Raw genomic sequence first — 15,413 nt, 5'->3', positions numbered from 1 at the left:
TAATATGCATGCAGAAGTGAACGGCTTCCCACACAATGAATTCACACGGAGGCCATGGGTCATACAAAAAAAAATCCTCAGAGAATCCCTCTCCTTCATATATTTTTAATGCACTGAAAAGTGGAATCACAATGAGATAGTAATAGGGGTTGTGCCTCCTTTGGCACAGTGGGTTAATTTCGCAAGGACATTGGTGACAATGGCCTACTGATGCAAATTTAATAATTTAGATTACAGTACATCCACAGATAGACAAGTAAGTGCAACATCTCTGCTTCAAATACAACACAGGTAAAAGCTGGCATGTGTTTTGAAACCACATCTGTTCAAGCTCATCAGACGGCCTCGTTAAATGGTCAGAGGCAAGCACCCCAATTAACCACCGAAAAAACACTCACTTGGCATTTGCATTTCGACCGTATTCACAAAACGTGTTTACCCGCAGACAGGCTGGCTCTTTCGCGTCAAGCGCGCTGCCTCGTACTCTTTTGGAAACTATTGGTGAAGAATGACTAATGCTTGAAGATGTTATTCTTTTTTTTCTCAACAAAAAAATTATGCAAAAATATTAATGCGCGGTCACAAGCGGAGCCGCCAAAGGCATCTGACAGACCCCCGTTGCACTGTTTTGCCACAGCTCGCAGCTAGATGTGGTGAAAATGTCTGCCGCGTGGCAAGGGACTCTGTACCCTGCGTCCACCCCCCCGCTCCACCACCGCTATCCTGCAAAGGGGTTGCCCGCTGCTCTCAAACTATCCTCACTCCCCTCCTCATCGCTCACTTTGTGGTGGCGCATGACTGCAACTCAGCGTCGAGGCTGGTGGATTTTGCAGACGTCAACATCGTCATCGTGCGTGTGGTGACATCTACCTGCAAAGGTCAAGGGCTTTGACCTGTTCAGTGAAGTCGAGCAATAGGGTGTTGACCTGTCTGGTGTCAGGAATAAATACCAGATTCCAAAAATTCTCATTCATGTGCGATGCCTCATGTACCTAGGATAACCCAGCAAACCCTTCTGCAAAGTACCTGAATTCCATCTAAAGCAGTCTTCTCTGATTAAATATATTTTTTTGGTCGGGAAAGTAAGAAGGCAATGACTTCTGATCTTCATGATGAAAATGTTCGCCGTTGAACCGTCAGGCCGTGTGTTTCGTGTTGTACCGGGTGCTGTCAGACATAACGCCCAATGTTGCGCTCAGTGTCCTAGGAGCTTCTTCAGGATAAAAGAGTTGATTGTCATCTATTTATTCGCAATTCCTGCACTCGCCTATTAAATTGTGTTCTTACCAAGCCGTCGATTAATAAGGGGAGTGACGGCGACGACGAGGATGATAACGAAGAGGACTGTATGCTTTCTCTTTGTTTGGCAAATCCTTCCACACGTGAAAAATATCCAATAATTTATTGCTCGGTTGATGTTACCTTCTTTGCATTAGGTGGCGGAAGGGGCTTGCATTGGAGGGCGCTCTACAAAGCCCCCTTCGGAGGGTATTGATGTCCACCAGACATCTTGGAAGAGGTTTGAGCGCCCACACTTTTCCCCTACCATGTCGACGGGTTAACCGCGGACCGCTTAACTGTGATGTTACAAATTTATATTGCTGGTTTGGCACAGGTGGGGAGGGAAGGGATTTAAGAAATGTGCGGCCGTTGATTAAGCTGCCACGCCGGACGATTGATCCGCCAGCAACCCGCTGTGTGTGGCATAGCTAACTAATATTTGTAACATTCATGCACAACGCTTAAATAAACTGTAAATGCAAAGAATGATGGAGTTTTTTTTATTATATATCTATCCCAAACAGCCATTTTCCCGAAGACAAGATATCGGCTTGCACCCAACCGGTACATTTTAATTGTTATTCTTTGTGCTGGGTATAAAGTCTATGCAATTTCCACTGAAATAAATCCTTAGATTAAACACATCAGCTATTATATGTACAAATGTACAAAAAAACGTGTACTCATACCTACTTTTTTTACGCAGAGTTAACTTTGAATGGAGTACTTAAAACTGTAATCTCTCAGTCTCTGGTATTCATTTCAAAACGTTTGTGTCAAAAGGATGAATGACCATGCATAACCCTAACGCTAGAATATATTGATATTAGTAATTCAATTCCTCCTTTCAAGAATACCATTCTCAAAATAAACAAGATTTTTTTTATCAAAAACTATCGACCAAGCCTGACCATCAAATCTGTTATATTAGTAATTACATTTTTATATCAGAAAATTCAGTAGTAATTCAGTAGTTGCTCACATTTATTCCTCATTAAACGGCAATTGTACTCGGCACATGCTAGCAAGCTTAATATCTAAAATAACTCTTGCGAACAACAACTCAAGAAAATTGTGAATATTTAAACACATCTTTATGAATATAAAGCCAAGGAACAAAGTTTTGCAGCCAAATAGGCAACATCGCAGAATGTTAGGTCTCGTGATTTAATATTACATTAAGCACTAAAGCCTCGTTGCATTCATATAACATACTGCCATAGCCTTATTTCATTAAAGCATCTTTTTTTAATACAATCATAGCCGATATTCATCAGATTTCACGAAACATGCGTCACAAAAATTAGATTTTATGACCCAGAATCTGCACTCTCCTGACAACTACCCCAAAGATTGATTGTATTAATGCCGGTCGGAGTGGCCTGAACAACCGTGATTAATAGACACGCGATGTGTTCCTGCAGGAAGATCGTGGAGGCAAATTCCCGACATCACCGTTCCGCCGCTGAAGGAGACTGCCATAGCGGCGGTCAAAAAAGTTACCTTTAGACATTTGCCCTCCCCCCCCCCCCATTTCCACAAAAAGCCATTAGGATGTTGCACACCAAAAAAGAAAAAAGGACCACCCAGGGTCGGTTATCTCGGCTCAAAAAAAATAAACAAGCGTTCCACTGGGGAGTTTAGACAAATATAGCAGACGTGGCCAATTACGGGTAGCTCGCATTTTCGGAGCTTACCAGACACTGGGTACACGGGATCATGCTTTGATGCGCAAATGTTGGATATTTTATTTGTCAACAGCCCGTGAACAACTTAATCCATCTACCGGATACAATATATGCAAAACGTATACGTTGTACACACCCGGAGACACTGTCACAATATAAGTAATGGTCTTCGTTGGAACGCCAGATGTAGTGCATGCAATAACTTATTGTTATTAAACTGCCAAAATGTTTTCAGAATAAAATAGAACTATAGCTTGAGGCAAGTGCACTTCTTCCAACTCTTTCGAGTTGCGTTCATTTCGGACACCCGCAGGAGTCCCCAGTGCCCTTTCGACGTGACCTTTACCAGATGCTGTTCAAAAGACAAGTTGGATATTCGCCGGGCAACGCTTATGTACTCCTAAAAAGCCTCTTTAGCTCACACTTTTACAGGACAGTGTGAAGAAATATGCGGCATCTTGAGGGACACAGCGTGCCACGAATGAAGCGGAATTTGACTTACACTCATATTAAATATTTTATATAAAAATCAATATATATCCATACCCATAGCAATCGTAGCACGGAAGACAAATGCGTCGCAGACCTTTGCAGTAAAAATCGCAACTGACAATCTGAAAGTTGCGGAAAAGTGTCCTCGCCCGTTAACTTCCGTTCTCGTAAACCCCAAAAGTCTTTTTCACACGTCGACAGAAGCAAATGTCTCTCAAGCACTAAATCCTTTTTTTAATGGATTCCCTGCCTTGAAGCGATGAACGCTACTTAAGGCAAACAATGAGCGAGTGCCGAGAAATTAGAATCATCACGATTTCTATAATATTTTTTTATTGAATGTTCTCTTTTAAATTTTTGTTTACGTGCCATACTGCACGCAGTTATTTCTTTTCCCTGAATTTATGTCTCATTTCGTCAGGCCCAATAAGAGGTCAGAATGACTCAGCTTGCTGTTTGCCAGTAATCGCCGAGACGGATGATGCACCACCTACAAACAAAGGTGCCCCGATAAGAAAGCCATCCGCAAACCCCAAACTCTGCACACACACGTGCGCGCACACACACACACACGCACAATTTGTTAGCTAGCCATCAAAATCGATGGAGGGGGGGGGGGGCAAATGTTGAAAGTACAAATCACTTATCGATTCAAACGCAAAACTCATGCACACACGCTCTAAGCGTAACAACATAAAAAATACATTGTCATTGAACTAAGACTGGCTGGGAGGAGACCCCGCGTCTCGTGTGAGCTGCCGGTAGCTATCGGCAACGGCTTCGTGCCTGCGAATGAGCACTCAGGGTGCCAATGCAAGGCGCTCGTCTCGCTCGGTGCGGCTCAACGGATGCAGGTCGCGATCAATGCGTAGCCTCTCACAATAAGACCCCCTTCCTCTACTATCGCATTTGCTTGAAACAGTCGTTTGGCCCCGCTTTGCCCTCATTATTTGTCGCCAAAAAAGCCACCCAAAAAAAACGGCTCAGTCATCAGAAAACACGAGTTCAAGTTTAATTGTGGTCAGCCGACATACTACACGGCTAATAAAATCCACTTATTTGTGGACAAGGTGGGCTTAAATGAAAAAAAAAATGAGCGCGGTTATATGTCATGAAAAGTGGATAGCATTTACAGCTTTAAAGTTCAATGTTTTGTGGAAAGGTTATTTTGAATACTGGCATTTAAAATTAATAGCCAAGGGCATAATGAAGTATTCGGAATGAATGGCAGTTTTCAACATTTACATATTCACGGTGTTCAATTTTATTATAAGTGCGATTGTTGGCAAAAGCTCGTGGTCACAGAAATTGTCCTCTTTTGAAAGAAATGCCTTTTATGCCTTGTGGTTTTATAAATTACTTCGCTGTTCAATGCAAATCAAGGCATTAAGGCGTGGCACGCATCTTGGTTAACTCGCAATCCTGCCGCATGAAAGTGCACATACCCTTTAAACGCCCCAGCATTTCGACTTATCTCTTAAATGCACAACTTTGCAGACGTAATTGCACCTCTTTACAGACGAACAATATAGGCTATGTATGGTAAATTTGCGCTGGTGTGCCTTTAGGGATTTAGTGAGGTGTCTGATGATTAGAGCACGAGTATTTTTTTTCCTTGGAAGCTGCTACACAATAGCTATCGATTTAAAATCTCCCTCCGTTCTACACTCACGCTTTAACGCTGTCATTATTAATCTTCCAGGTTTCGTAGCCGAGCTGTAGATGAAGTTGCATGTTGTTGTTTCAATATGACAAACAATAAAGGAGGATATTCCCAAACCCCTCAGCACCCCCCCCCCCCTCCCCGAATCATGGTTTTAAAAGGGTTTGAGAGGGGGGGGGAGACACACGGGATGGAAAAGGAAAGCAGAGAGGGGTGTATAGAAAAACCCCGATCTTGCTGACCCTTGTGATCGTCTCAAGCTTCGCCGTACTAACAAGCACAAGCTGAACAAAGGCACGGGCGAGTTTCAAACAGGCAGCCGGCGGAGCGGTCGCGTGCCGCGGGGAAACGTAGGGAGGGAGTGGGGGGCGTACGACCTGGACACGGCCGGTATTTCTTATCGCTTAGGAGACCGAGCCCAGCGTGTGCCCTGTGGATGAATTAACAATTAATTAAGACTCCTCCGCGGCCCCAGCACAAGCAACAGCTTACCAACAGCCGCTCTTAAGTCGTTGTCGTCAGCTGTGAAAGCCACATTCACATCCCCTCCCTGGGAATTCGATTCCCCCCACCCACACCTCAAAATTGGCCATCTGTTCAACACAGGGCAATGGCCACGCTCTTCACAGCAAAGGGACCATCGCGGAGGGCCAATGCGCGGAACATCGCCGATTATTTGTTTGGTTTCCATGTATATCCAGGGCATGGTTATTATTGACGAACGTGTTGCGGTTTTTTTTTTGTTATTTGTGCTTGTGCGCCAGCGCGAATGCAAGTATCACCCCAAATTATGATGTCCTTACCAGGGGGTTAAATTTAATTGTGCCAACGCAGATGTACTTCAGTTTTTTTTTTTTTTACCAGCATTAGCCGGTGCGGAGCGTTCGTTTTCTCTAAGCTGTTTTTGTTGTTGTTGCAAAAATATTACCGCTGCTGTTTGCTTTGCCAAAGGTCCTTCCCCGCTTCCCAGTTCCTGGAAGACAAATGTTTGGTGCCATGTTTGGAGCCAGCGTGGTGCTCTGCCTAGGTCTGTGGGAGCGCCGACGCTGAGTTAGGCAGAGAATTTGCACAATGTCACGCTGACAGACACCTTAACCTCTGCATAGGCAATGCCAATCTTGCCTATCAGAGAAATCTGTGGCCACCAGGGATTCCCTTCCCCGGCCCGGCTTCCCTCCGAGCACATTTTACGACAGCACATTGGAGACTGCCTAAGAGAGAGAGTGAGAGCTGTGCACCGGGCCAGTAAGAGTGTCTGACTTGGTTGGCACCTGGGGAAATACTGGTCCCACTTGGGACCTTGACATCCCTGAAGTGGCTCGTGTACACAGAGTAAGTTACAAAATGTAATTAATTATTTACCCAGAAAATCCTCAACGGAGTCAAAATACTATTTCCAAGGGGAGTTCTTGGTCCTGCTTGGGATATTAAGCCAATTTCTTCGTTACGCTTTCCAGCTGCGGTTTCAAGCTCTTATGCCTTAGCTCTGTCCGACGTAATGTGTGGGGCTGAGGGGGGTAACCATAAGGATGAGCCAATATAAACAACATTTTCTATAAAGCCGCGTTGCTGGTTGGAACTCACTAAATTGACACACATGCCAAATTGATCAAAAGGGCTGCCCAAAAAAAAACTTGCAGACGCAATCCACAGCAGGCATGTAGTATTTACAAACGTGCGCGCGGAATGTTGCACCGACAACCGCTCATTCGATTCTTCTACAGACAAGCACATGTTGGAAAAGCGCCGGTTAATCCACGTGTAACCATCACCTTTCTGAACCTGTCTCTTTTGCATTTTAACGTACATTGGGAGGAAACAAACAAGGGAAAAGGCGGCATGCGTAGATGCACGTGTGACCTGCTTTGCTATCTGCCTCCTACAGGCACTTGGCAGCCTTGCATGCGCAGCAGACCGCTTTGTTCTTCAGCGGCGCGATCCACATACCCGTTCCTCCGAGTTGCTACATTTCAAAGTGCGAGCCGTCATAGACTGGTAGCAAACCCCAGGAATGCTTGTCATCTTCTCAACCATTTTTTTTTAAAGAAGCCACTAAACCTATTCCTCCCAAAGAGCAGCAGCAGTCATAGCAGTCGCTGAGCCATCAATGGACCAATCTGAATGTTCCGCCAGCTGCCACGATCCTAAACTATCTACTAAACTAATTTAAATGTTACTGGGTAAGGCCCACTGAGCTACAGATCTCTTTTTTCAGAAGTGACCTGGCCACAAATGATAGCCCGAATAAGTGGCTTATCATGCGGAAAATTACAGCAGCCAAATACTCGAAACGCGTGATGTTGATTGTAAATGTGGAGGTAGAAAAACCGGAGGATCCGGAGAAAAATCCACTCGACCACGAGGAGAACATGCAAACTCCAAATATATAGGCGTCAGGGTCAAGTTTGAACCTACGACCTCCTGTGTGGCAGGCGAGGTAGTTAACATTTCGCCCTAGCCAGGCCTCCTGGATAGGCATGTCCCCATCGAGTGCGGTGATCCGTGAGCAGCACCAGGTTGAATGTGGGCGTCCCCCTTGGGTGAGCCTACGTGCAGTCACGTTTTGATCCAGGTCTGATTTGGACACTCAACCGCAGGGCAAGGCAAGATGGAACATCCGGTTGAAAACGAGTCACGCGCCCGAATAGGCCTTTTAGAGGTGTCGGATGAGGTCCCCTATGTCGGGAGAGACCAGTGCGCGATGTCACAGTGACATTTGTAATAAAGTCAGACCACCTGATCTCAAGAATTGCAGCGTCAACAGCGTGTATGAAAAGCCTCCAGCTGCTCGGTGTCGGACGCGATACATCAGAATAAGAATCTTTATTTATCCTGGAGAAATCCCATGAGCTATGAAGCTCTTTTTTTTACAGATGTACAGTAGTGACGGGTCAGAAGGTTACAACAGCAACAAACAATAAGAAACTACAATAGGAGTGCAAAGTGAGGCGGAAGAGAAGCAAATCACACGCAAAAAAAACAACTAGAATACTTTATTTTTATTCATATTCTTGGTTCTTTCGGTAAAGTCACGTAGAAGGGAAACAATAAAATAATAAAAATATAAAACAATATTTTTAGCGGGTAAAGCCCACCGAGCTATCCGCTCTTTTTCAGCAGCGACCTGGCCACAAATGATTGCTAAAAAAATGCACAGCAAATCCTCTCTCTCTCACAGTGGGCTGCACCTCCCACCCCTAGCTCCTAATCGCCAATTTGAATTTTCAACTGAAAGCTGCAGGAACGCATTAATACCATCAGCGATCTGCTTGGAAAGTCAATCAATAAGCGATTGCTAAATCCTGAAGCACGATACATAGAAATAAACAAAATAAATTATGGATCCTCATTAAGGCATAACTGGTCATTTTGTAACTATGTCTAATTACATCAATCACCAAGTCGTTTTCAGCACAAAACAGGCGGGACGTCCAGGAATAATTAAACAGGGGGTGTGCCCATAAGTGGCCGGTGTTTAATTTGCAGAGGGACAAACGGCTTTCCAGGGGATAATAATAATAATACTCATTAAAGGCACAGGAAAGAAGGCGGCTTCACTGTGTAAGCAGGAGGTTCTGGTTCCAATGGTAACAAAGAAGCCCTACAGTTCAAAAATGTTACGTTTAAAGGGTTGAATGTACTTAATTTTAGGAACATATTAAAAAGAGACACGTTTCTCTCAGGATTATTAAAGTGAGGGGTTTGCACCACGAGACCCCGATTACATTGGGCAGAGACACCAGCACTGTCCATGATGTATCCTATCTGTCATACAAATGAGGTGATTTGTTAAAATGAGGTTGCATCGCCTAATAGATATTTGACTAAAACATGCTTCACTGTCACCTTCTTTTATTCGCCCTGCTCCACCCCGAACTGCCCCCTTAATGCAATTTTTTAGAGGCCCCGTTCTCTTTGCGCACTCCGCAGGAAGAGATGTTGAAATAAAACCAATCATCGTTTCAGGGATCAGTGAAAAAGCAGCACACACGCAGAGGGTATCCTTTCATTTGAAGGGCACCAAGACTCGGTTCCCTGATGCAGCCCAAGCTGTGGGAATGTATATGTAACGCCACCGTGGTATAACGGCGAGCACACCGGACTTGCATTCCAGAGTTCCCAAGTTCTATTCAATCTCCCAGGCACGGCAGTTGAATAAATGGGTACATTTCTTAAATGCATTATGTAAACCTGAGTTTTACCAACTTGCTTACTTCCAAGATGGTTGGGCCAGCTTGGTGAAAGTTGGCCAAAATACCTTCTAAAGCAGCCTCTCTAGTTGAGATCTTTCCACCAGCAGTGGCGTGAGCTGCACTCACCTTTACCGTTTAACCATGCCTAGTAGGTCAACTACCATATTGACACTGGCATTTGGGCCTCCTATCAAGTGCATTATTCAGAGCAGCTTTGAGTAATGTTCTTGTTTTTACATGCTTGTTCACTCAAAGGTGTGTAAGATGTATTGCAAACAAATTCAGTCCAATTCCCAGCCACACCGAAGATCACCGATATTTGAGCCAGTCCTGTACCAACCTGCACTGGATCCCATGGTGGAGTATAGTCAGACAACCTCCATCTCTGAAAGGTGTGGGCATGCCTTCCTCGAGCAGTGTACTGACAATCGGCTGAACATCATTATTATGAGGTGCTAGAGAAATACCGTTAAGATAAGATTAATTACCCACGAAAAAATGCACTCGTGTTCCCACAACCCCAGCTACCAAAGCTTAATATCTGCAAATGCCAAAACATGAATATATACTAAAAATGAGCATATCATCCAACTCAAATGCATTTGGACGTGTCATGAACAATCACCTCTGATTTCAATCCAGTCAGATCTCAGGCAGGCTGAACAACAAACAAACGCACGCACATAAATCACGCCTTAATTGTACGAATGAACACAGTGTTTGGGTATAAATCTAAACAAACCTAAGGACACTCACCGCATCAGCGACACAAGTGGCAGGGAGGCAAGGGGCTCAGGATTTCACATTGCACACACCACAACCGGATTATATTCCTACCACGTGCACAGCGACTGCACAAGATTTAAAAAAAAGAACATTTTGCCAAGTGGCGATGACTGACGTGGAAATTGTGACCGTATGTATATCAACAGCAGTCGTAATCTTTTGGCTGTTTTATTATCGTTCAAGTTTTTTTTGTTATATTCTGCGGCCTATATTTTGCCCCGCCCCTCCGCCACCAAAAAAATATATTTTAATTGAGGATGAAAATTATTTATTCCTTGTCATTAACACCATATAGGTGTCACAGTGGTGAGATGTTATCTATCTTGGCTGGTATACAGGAGGTCGTTGGTTCGATCTCAACCCTGATGCCTGTTTATTTGGAGTTTGCATATTCTCCCCGTGGTCGCGTGAATTGATGTCCGGGTCCTCCGGTTTTCCCTCCACGTTTAGAGACACGCGTTCCGGGTATTTGGCTGCGATACATTTCCACGTGATAAGCCACTTCGTTGAGCTATCATTTGTGGCCAGGTCGCGTCTGAAAAAAGAGCTATATAGCTCAGTGGCCCTTACCTGGTAAAATAAAAATATATATAGTTTATATTATAGTCGTATTCTCCAGATTATAAGATGCTCTTGAAAGTAGGGCACATTCCCAAACCTGTGCCCGCTGTAAATACAATTACACAAATCTGCTCACACACGCACACGTGTGCGCACGCCTCCTGGCTTATAAGACGCACCCCCTACTTTTGCATTAAATTGCAAAGGGAAACAAGGGCGTCGTATAACCCGCATATGGTCTGCGTAAGTCTTGCAATGTTCCAGACGATACGTCCCCGTTCAAGAAGCGTTTTAACACTCGAGCAGTTCACTTCACGTTATAACAAAAAAAATCATCTCTTTGTCAATCCACTGCTGGATGAAGGCCGCCCCAGTAATCATGCAAACGTTCAGCCAACGTTTGCATGAGGTTAAAATCGTTGGAACAACGTTGGCCCAACGTTCCACGTTTACTGGGTCCCCACCACGTGTCGGTCGTCAAAGATTGATTGGCCATACGCTGCTTCGTGCCGTTCGGCACATGGGCGGGAGAGACCCAGAGCCTCCCCAGATATCACCCGCCACTGACGTTAGCCGTGAGTGGAAATTGAACGTATACGGTCGCCGGCTTCACGGTGCGGTGAGCTAACCGCTGCGCCACCGCTCCCAGTAAGAACCGTACAACAGGATACGTACGGTGTGTTGCACTCCACTAATCCTACGTGTAGCGCATGCATTATATCTACGTGCATACACACAGGGTAAGCACGACTGACACACACTCGTGCGCACACACACACACATAGGCACAATGCGACTTATATACACAATGCGTGAGCACGTGGATTAGAGAATATGCGCGGGTTAAATACAGCGTCGTGTTAAAGTAAAAGTGCGTGTGTGGGCTTGGGTAATAACAACGCCGCGAGAAGGGTTTGATGGACCGATGGTCAAAAATAATAACCAAGTGGCATGGCAGGCAGCTCAAGGGATGGAACGCGGGTTCGATAGAGAGCACGACCATCGAAGAGAGATGGAGCGGTGAAATTGGCTCGTGCGCAGGTGGCCACGTGGATTGATGTACTATCGCATGAAAGCGAGAGATGTGCGATGGCTTGGGGAGGCCTTCATCCAGCAGTGGATTTTTGCGCGGCTCGTGATAACACACAACCGGCTCGAATAGCGCACAGAGAAAGCCCGTCCAGGCTACTGGGGCTAAGTGCTTAAGTAGCACCCAGCACTTATTCAGGAATGGCAAACACCAAGGAGTGGGGTGGCCAACACCACCACCACCACCACGCCCGACCGCCTTTATCTCCCCAAGTGCTGATGATTCACACAACCACATGCGCACACATACACGCTGGGTGATGGATAGCGTTCGCGAATCGGCCCAGCGTGGATTTTTTTTCTCCTTCTTCGGATTTGGGGACTCATTCGAAGTTAAACGCTTGCGAGGAGAACAGAAAGAAAGGAAACAATTTTTTTTTTTAAAAAAACGCCTTAAGAAATGTGCCCGGGTCCGAGCGAAGCTCTCGCGGCACCCTCGGCACAATCTTCCGCTCTTCTGCAGCCCCGGGTGCCAGGTGCTGTTGTGATATCGCTACGTCGCGGTGTCGTTACGCTTACGGCTTGTTTGAAGCCTCAAATCAAGCAGTGGATTAATCGTGGCTGCTGGTGGCGATGATGATGATGACATTCGATCACATTGCACGGGCACACCGTTACACGCGCATTGCCGTGTGGAGGTGGCGCGTTGATACACAACACACACGCACAACGACAAAGATCCCCCGTACAGGCTTAATAGACTGTTGGGACAAGTGCTGTTAGCGAGCAGCTACGAAGGGCGGCACGGCACACGAGGTGAGTTGGCCAACACCGCGCCCGGCCGCCTTTGTCTCCCCGGTGGCGATGTTTTTTTTTTACGCACCACCCCAGGTACTCATTTGAGGCTGAGTCGACCTAGGGGATGCCCATTACCGGTTCAGATAATCGTCATTTGGTGGTGGCCGTGAGCGGGAATCAAACTCGTGTCGCCCGGGGTCCGTAGCGCAGCGTAGCACTCACCGCTACAACTGCCCCATTCACGCAACACACATTCACACAAATGCGTGCGCGTATGCATTACCAGTATACAAACAGTAGCCAATACACACCATAGGCAAGCTTATGCACACTACATTCGCATACATACGTACATTCACGCGAGCAGGAATATACCCTACACTCTACCTTTGGCCATGTGTACATTCTAAGAACATTCCACGTGCGCTTCGATACCCACATGCGCGTATTCATTACAGAGCTTACGCACTCAAAGACACACACATACTCAACGTGCTCACACCGTGCACACGCACGCATATGCACACCATTTGCGCGTGTACACATCCGCACGCACAGTTATTGCAAATGTACACAAACGGGCACGGTTGAACAACGAACACGCATCCCGTTCATCCACCCGTCAATCATCGGACGCAATTGTTTGTGATGCCGCTACCGAACGTGCTGCTTTGGCAATGGTGCGTTTGCAATCAACGACGCTCACTGAACACGTGCAGCGGAGACATCGTCTCTGCAACGAAAAAGGGCGACTGCCCGAAACGTCGCTAAATGTTTGTTTAAAAAAAATATATAAAAAAAAATGTTTCGGCATTCGCAGTGCGCGCATAAAGCAGCGGTTTCTCACTCGCCAAAAGAGGCAGGGTTAATCTTATCCGTCCCAGAGCGAGTAACAGAACGCAGAGAGAACGTTCCTTGCTTTCGCTCTCTCTCTCTCTACCTCTCTCGCAGCGTGCCTGAGATGTGGGACTGTCACATCACATCGTTAAATAAAGGGCAATGAAATTTTTTGTTAAAAGCAACAGAGACCACCACACACCGACGAGGCCACTCGCGGCGCAAGTGTCACACAAACGCGCCCGGAATGAGAGGCAACGGGAGCACCCCCCTCACACACGATGGACCCCCCGCCGCTAACCCCAGTGCTCCTGGTCATACTCCTCACCGTACGGTGGCGGGCGGGCGGGCTGGCGGGCTGCTGGAAGTACGAGCGGCTGCGCGCAGTGTCAGCTGCCTGCCTGCCGGCTGAGCTGAGCTGGCTGAGCTGGCTGAGCTGAGCTGGCTTCTTCTGCTGCTGCTCTGTGGCGAGTGCGCATGGGATGAGCGCAGTGCCCGGACTGGGGGGGGGGTGCCGCCTGCTCCGTCTGACATCATCGCGGGCTGAGCCCGCCCGCCCGCCCGCCCGCGAGGGGGTGGGGTTACCACGGGCGCAGGAGCAGAGAGAGAAGCGAGCGAAGCAGCGGTGGCAGCAGCAGCGGTGGTAGCAGCAGCGGTAGCAGGAGCAGCAGCAGCAGTGGTAGCAGGAGCGGTAACAGGAGCAGCAGCAGCAGCAGTGGTGGTAGCAGCAGCAGCGGTAGCAGGAGCAACAGCAGCAGTGGTAGCAGGAGCGGTAACAGGAGCAGCAGCAGCAGCAGTGGTGGTAGCAGCAGCAGCGGTAACAGGAGCAGCAGCAGTGGTGGTAGCAGCAGCGGTAACAGGAGCAGCAGCAGTGGTGGTAGCAGGAGCGGTAACAGCAGCAGCAGCGGTGGTGGTAGCAGCAGCGGTAACAGGAGCAGCAGCAGCAGTGGTAGCAGGAGCGGTAACAGGAGCAGCAGCAGTGGTGGTAGCAGCAGCGGTAACAGGAGCAGCAGCAGCAGTGGTAGCAGGAGCGGTAACAGGAGCAGCAGCAGTGGTGGTAGCAGCAGCGGTAACAGGAGCAGCAGCAGTGGTGGTAGCAGCAGCGGTAACAGGAGCAGCAGCAGCGGTGGTGGTAGCAGCAGCGGTAACAGGAGCAGCAGCAGTGGTGGTAGCAGGAGCGGTAACAGGAGCAGCAGCAGTGGTGGTAGCAGCAGCAGCGGTAACAGGAGCAGCAGCAGCAGTGGTAGCAGGAGCGGTAACAGGAGCAGCAGCAGCAGTGGTGGTAGCAGCAGCAGCACTGGTAGCAGGAGCAGCAGCAGCAGCAGCGGCGAGCAAGCAAGCGGCAAGGAGACGAAGAAGCAGCTCAAGCAGCTGTTGGTATTGGAGTAGCGAGTGACGATGCGATTGATCATTGAGGATGATGATGATGATGTCAGAAACAAGAGCGGTAGCAGAAGTAGCAGCTGTGGTAGTAGAAGTGGTAATGATATAAGAACCAAGAGTGGGATCGGCAGGATTAGCAGCAGCAAGAAACGGCTGGTGTTCATATTCTTGGTTCTTTCGGTAAAGTCACGTAGAAGGGAAACAATAAAATAATACAAATATAAAACGTTTCGGCCACAACACAAGCAGCCGTCCTTGTGTTGTGGCCGAAACGTCGTGAGAATTTTTATTTTATTTTATTATGTTTTATTTTTTTAATTTTATTATTTCTCTTCTACGTGACTTTACCGAAAGAACCAAAAAGATGAATCCCTGCAGTCACGAAAGCTTTAAATCGAAAAGTGAGGGCAGTATCAGCGGAAGCAGCAAAAGAGCAGTAGAGCAGAAGCTGTAGGTAGTCCTCTACTTACGATGGAGATGCGTTACGACGACCCCATCGTAAGTCAAATATATCGTAAGTCGGACCATCGTAACTCGGGGACTATCTGTATATTGAACCAGGTGCAGTAAGAAGCAGCAGCGGCTACAGAATCGTAAGCAAAAGCAGCAGAAAGCAAGTGGCGACATTTTGCTGACAATGATTATTATTGATTGTATCAATATCAAACCTAAGCACCGCAATAGCCCGAAGCCACCACTATC

General features: G+C 47.0%; 1 protein-coding gene across 4 annotated transcripts in view; it reads right to left on the bottom strand.

The window, feature by feature from the left end:
* The window catches only part of LOC116944204 (teneurin-3-like), a 456,734-nt gene extending 442,906 nt beyond the window's left edge, over positions 1-13,828 (bottom strand). For 2 of the 4 annotated variants that reach the window (XM_076068250.1, XM_076068253.1), the window contains exon 1: positions 13,657-13,828. The gene's annotated coding sequence lies outside the window, so the exon portion shown is untranslated. The remainder of the gene's footprint in view (positions 1-13,656) is intronic. The other 2 variants (XM_076068251.1, XM_076068252.1) reach the window with 1 other exon arrangement.
* Positions 13,829-15,413: the final 1,585 nt, after the last annotated feature.

Source organism: Petromyzon marinus, chromosome 20, assembly GCF_048934315.1.
Source record: "Petromyzon marinus isolate PM22_M1 ecotype Great Lakes invasive population chromosome 20, UKy_Petmar_22M1.pri1.0, whole genome shotgun sequence".
In the NCBI taxonomy this organism is placed as follows: domain Eukaryota; kingdom Metazoa; phylum Chordata; class Hyperoartia; order Petromyzontiformes; family Petromyzontidae; genus Petromyzon; species Petromyzon marinus.
Note: the sequence above shows the minus strand (reverse complement) of the source record. Positions and strands in the feature narration are given on the sequence as shown.